We start from the raw sequence: 6,025 nt of genomic DNA, 5'->3' as shown, positions 1-6,025 counted from the left end.
TGTAGGAAATTTAAAAAGTTAAGAGATCTAGAAAAATGAAATAGAGAAAAAAGAAAAATAATACAATAACAAAACAATAACAAAAAAACCTCCCCAACATGTGATGTTGGAGCAGCTTTGTAGGTCCTTAAAGCAGAGATGGCCTTTACAGGTAGGGATGTGGGGTGGTGGGGGTGCGGTGGGATGGGGGTGCTCAGCTGGACCTGGGGAGTCTCCATGCCTGGAGTCTGAACTGGAGCACCAGCAATCTGCCATGGGGTGGGGCATGGGGGAAGCTGCCATGTCAATTTGCCTTCTTGAATATTCGCGCCCTCTGCTGGCCATATTTAGTTTTGCACTCTGTGGGCTGGGAGAATTCTGTCAGGCTCCTCCTGGGCAGGTTTGTGAGGACTTTTCTAAATTGGGTTGAGGTGGGGGGACTGACCCTGACTGTATTTAATACAGGCATCACAATCTCATTGTCTGGCTTCTGGACCGCATAAAAGGGAGACAGTGAGTTGAGTGTGAACATCCACCCATCTCTGCTTTTCCTGACAGTGGATGCAATGTGATCATCTGCCACCTGCTGTCATGCCTCCCCTGCCACGTTGGACCACAAGCCATAATAACCCTTCCTTAAGTCGTTTTCATCAGATATGATGGCAAAGTGTCATCAGGTATATTAACAAGACCAGTAGTTAATATACCCACTTCAAACAAAACATAAACACGAAGAAATCCACAAGGCAGAATCTTGCCACAGTGGAGCTATGAGGAAGCTGATCATGTATTTGTATACCACGTGTGTGCCGAGTGCTTGCAGACGTCAGAAGTCATCAAATCTCTTGGAACTGGGAGGTTGTGAGCCATTCAGGTCCTTTCAAGAGCAACACATGCTTTAACTACTGAGCTACCTCTGGAGTTCCACTGTTCTGACTTCTAAATTGGCCCACCTCCACATCTACCTGGCTGGACACTGGGTCAGGTGCTAGATGTCCTCCTGGCCCTTCCTCCACATTTTCCAGCTCGATCTTGGGCTTTGGCTCAGGGGCTGCTATGTAATTACTTGGTAGCATTACATTTAATAGCTTCCCTGGTTCAGAAGATGCTGCCATCCACACAATGACCCAGGGGGTATTTTTCTGGCTTGAAGAAAGGCTTTTTCTTCCTTTGTACAATTAGATCGAATTGCTTTTTGGTCGTAGGAACAGAGAACAGACCCTTCACAAACAGCCTTTTTGATCCCTCTCTTCCTTTTCTATTCTTTATTTTCCCATCTCACCCATGTTATAACTGCATGCATCCACTTTACAGTCAGATCATATACAATTAGACAGTTTATCTTGGCCATGATTTGGGAAGATTCTAGCTCTCATTTGGCACTTCCCTGACTTCCTAGGACAAGTCTGCTCAGCTTCAGATCTCATTTCTGCCACCTTGCTTGCCAATTCTTTTTTGCTAAACAGTAGAGCTGTATTAATGATTTAAAAAACCGGTACTCTGTCAGTTGAGGTACCAGTGGGTAGAGCAACTTGATGTCAGTAAAGGAAATATTGGGTATATCTCTGAGAAACCCATTTCCAGCTTGTGGAAGCTGTAGGTTTTTTTTGTAGGTTGTATTTATCTTGTGAGTCAGGTCTCAGGAATTGGGGTTACCAAGGTGAAAGTTTGGGCTGATGGTATAAGAGGCACTGGCTCAGTTTTATTTTTGTCACAGACTCCCTTAAGAGGTCAAAGGACAACTTTCAGGGGTCAATTCTCTCTATTTTATGGAATCCAGGGATCTAACTCAAGACCTCAATCCTGGTAGCAGATGCCTTGCCCCACTTAGCTACTTCATCAGCCCCAAGACCACTCTCTTCTTACCTGGGACTGGAGGTTTTATGCTGGACTTTTAAGGCTGCCAGATGCAACTTGGGGAAAGACAGTCTATTGTACATCCCACAGATGGGGCCTGCTGTGGCCTCCACAGATATTGTTTTATAAGTGTTTGGAGGTTTCCTGATTGTAGCAGTGCTTAGATGACTCATAATTTTAGGAACATGTTGTGAGCTTTACTTTCTTTGTATGATTCAAATTCCATTTTCTAAAAGGTTTTTAGTAATTTTATAAGGGGTTTTTGTCTGTAGAATTGATTACACAAATTGCAATCTTTTCTTTCCTTTGTCTTATACATTTCTCTTCCTGTGGAAGTGCTTTGTAAAATTAAAAATTCATTTAATTTTCAGTGATATGTAAGCATTATACATATTTATAGACCATAATGTGGTGTTTTGATGCATTGTGTACTTTGGGTAATGTTCAAGTCTAGGTAAACATATTAGTCTCCCCAAACAGTTAGCGTTTCTTCATGGTAAAAGTCCTTTCTTCTTGGCTTTCCTGTTCTTTTTGAATAAAAGTGTCATCCTTAGATAGACAATACTCTGATAACAAGATACGACGACATGTTGGCAGGTCTGTGAGGCTGACCGGTGAAGAACAAATAGCTCTGAGCCTTGATCACCACTCAGCCACACATCTTTTTATTTTTCTTATTAGCTCTTTGAGCATTTCATACTGTGTATTTGGAGTCTATTCATTATTCTTCCCCCAAATCCTCTAAGATTTATGCCCTTTCCTTGCTGCACCTTTTCCCAGAAAAGATGATAGAGACCCCTTTCTAGTTAATTACATTGCCTCCTACTCATTTCAAAGATGACTCCCAACATACTATGCTCCTTAATGAACTTAACATTTTATTGTACTTGATAAGGTCTCACATCAGGACATTAAAAGATCAAGTATATGCCACATTGAGCTTATTTCTTTCTATTCTCCTTTTTATCTTTCCTCACCCCTCCCTTCTTATTTTCTTCTCCTATGCAGCTTCACCCCTGCATTCATGCCGTATATACACCCTTGACTTTGTGTGCGTATACAAAATCTAGGAACCATATATGACAGAAAGCACATTTACTTCTCTTAGAGTGGCTTAATTTGCTTAATATCAACCTTTCCACTTGCATCCATTTTCCTACAAACTGAAAAACCTTGTTTTTAATGGACAAAAATTCTATCTATCTATCTGTCTATCTATCTATCTATCTATCTATCTATCTATCAATCATCTGCCATGTTATCTTTCTCTATTCATGTCTTGGACACTAGGCTGCTTTCATAATGTAACCATTTTGAATACTACTGTGTACATTGATGTATACGTATCTTTTTGATATGTGGACCTGGCCTCCTTTAAGTGTATATTGAGGGATGCTTAGCTGTGCTGTTCGGTAGACCTGATTTTACTTTTGTGAGGAACCTCCACATGATTGCTACAGTGGCTGGTCTGGTTGACACCCCATCAGCAGTGTTTAAGAGTTCCAATACACACTTCCTCACCAGCATTTCATATTTGTTTTCTTAATGGCTACAGTTCTCATTGGGGTGAGATGAAATCTCAGTGAAGTTAGAATGTGCATTTCTCAGTTGTCTGGTGAGGTTGAACAGTTTTTTATATCATTATTGGCTATTTGAATTTCATCTTTTGGGCTCTGTCTATTAATTCATTCGTATTTATTGATCAGGTTACTTGTTTTCTTTTTTGCATACCTATGTGTGTATAGTGTATATGTATGCATGCATGTGTCCATGTGCTTGGATGTGTGTATGTGTGTGTGTGTGTGTGTGTGTGTGTGTGTGTGTGTACAGAGGCCAAAATTCACATTAGCTATTTTCCTTGACTTCTTTCCCTCTTAATTATTGAGGCAGGATCTCTTGGTAAGCCCAGTACTTGCTGTTTTGGCTAGTCTGGATAGCTAGATTGCTCTGAGGAATCTGAAGTGACTGACCTTGAGATGTTTCCATTCTCCTGTGAATTTTAACTTGAACTCATTCCTGATGTTCGATGCCCTGGTTAAAAACAATTCAGTAAATCACCCTGCCTCAGAATGACTTTTTCATAGCAGCCTTCATGTGTCATTCCAAGGTTTCTTCAAGAGTCATTCCAGGTTTGCTAGTCCATGCCTCAGTGCCTTGCAAAAGCACCACATGAATAAAGCAATAAAATTTGATTATTAAGTTCCAAAAAAAAAAAAAAAAGAATTACAGATAGGCTGCTACCATACCCACCCAACTTTTATGTGGGTTCTGGGTATCTAATTCTTGGTCCTCATGTCTGTATGGCAAGCACTTTGCCCATTAAGCCTTTTCTCTAGCCCTGGTTGTTTTATTTCTTGATTAGGTTTTTTAGTTCTTTGTATATTCCAGATATTAATCGTTTGTCAGATACATAGATAGTAAAGATTTTTCTCTTGTTTTATAGGCTGTCTCTTTTCTTGATAATCTATGTCTTTCTGCACAGAGTGTTTTTCTAGTATAAGTTCCCATTTGTCAGTTATTGGGATTATTTTCTGGGTGGCTGGAGTCCTAATCCTTGTTTGTTCCTACGGCTCAATGTGTTTTCCCAGTAACAGTTTTAAAGTTTGCAGTCTTTTCTTTGAGACAAGGTCTCACTATGTAGCCCTGGCTGACATGGAACTCATTCTGTAGACCAAGCTAATCTCCAACTAATAGAGCTCAGCTTACCTCTGTCTCTGGAATTAAAGGTTTTGTTTAATTTCTGTTGCTGGAATTAAAGGTTTTCTCTACCACACCTAAAGAGTTTTGGATCTTAAAGTCTTTGACAATTTTGAATTGGTTTTTTATACAAGTCAAGTGATAGACATTTATTTCTGTTTTTTTAATGTGTGAACATCCAATATTCCCAGCACCATTTATTGAAGAGGCTGTCTTCTTCAACACATATTTTGTCTTCATTATCAAAAATCAAGGTGGCAGTAGATGTGTGAGTTTTGTCTGTTTTTTTGTACTTCTGTAAAGTCTGACATTAAGATTTTGGTGTTAATTCTAGATCATTTTTGGTCATATAACTATTTTTGCAACATTAAGTCTTTCAACCATGAGCATGGGAAGTCTTTCATCTCCTGGTGCTTTCAGTTTCTTTCATTGTTTTAAAGTTTATATTGAGTTTTTGTTGTTGTTTTGTTTTCTCTTTGTTGGCTATGTTTATTGCAAGAAAATTATTTAATATTTCGTTTTGAGGCTATTTTGAATAACAGTGTTTCTCTCTTTTCTTTCTCAGTATGTTGTTGGCCTATAGGAAGGATTCTGATATTTGAATGTTAATTTTGTATTCTGATCCTTTGCTGAAAGTTTTTATGAGAGTTTGTGATGGAGACTTTATGTTTCTTATGTACAGAATCGTATCACTTGCAGATAAGGACACTTTGATTTCTTCATTTCCCATTTGCATAACTTATTTCTTTACTTATCATGCTGCTTAGACATCAAGACCTTTATTGAATAGGAGTAGAAAAAGTGGACACTGTTGTCTTACCTATGACTTTAGTGGACATGCTTTGTGTTTTTCCCCATTTAGAAAAATGGTGGCTATAGGTTTGTCATAGGTTTGCCTTTATTATTTTGAGATATGTTCTTCCTATTTTTACTCTCTTTGGGGCTTTTATTAAGAAGGGGTGTTGGTTTTTGTCAGTAGCTGTTTCTGCATCTATTGAGATGATCATGGGATTTTGGTCCTTTTTTCCATTCATGTGAAATATATCACATTTACTTATTTACATTTGTGGAACTTCCTATGTCTCTGGAATGACAACTTGATCATACTATATAATCTTTTAATGTGTTCTTGAATTTGTTTTACATGCATTCTATTGGGAATTTTAGCATCTATGTGTATGCTTAGATTTTTTTAAACTTACTTTTAATAAGGGTTCTCAAACACTTCAATCCCCCTTCCAGCCCACTGTCCAAAGGTAGGGGAGAAAAAAATGGTAAATAGGACAAGAGGATGGGGACCTGTTTAGAAGTAGTTCCTTGGGGGCTGTAGGGATGGTTTTGATGCTAAAGTCCTGTTCCTCAATTGGTTCTTGATCTGTTAGTAAAGAAGCCATATGCCAATTGCTGGGTGGAAGGAATAGGCTGGACTTCTGTGTCCCTGGAGGCAGGCAGATAGACTTGAGGAGAGGAGAGGAGAGGAGAGGAGGGGAGG

The sequence above is a fragment of the Grammomys surdaster genome, unplaced genomic scaffold (assembly GCF_004785775.1).
Source record: "Grammomys surdaster isolate TR1022 unplaced genomic scaffold, NIH_TR_1.0 125985, whole genome shotgun sequence".
Lineage (NCBI taxonomy): Eukaryota > Metazoa > Chordata > Mammalia > Rodentia > Muridae > Grammomys > Grammomys surdaster.
This window is presented reverse-complemented; position numbering follows the sequence as displayed.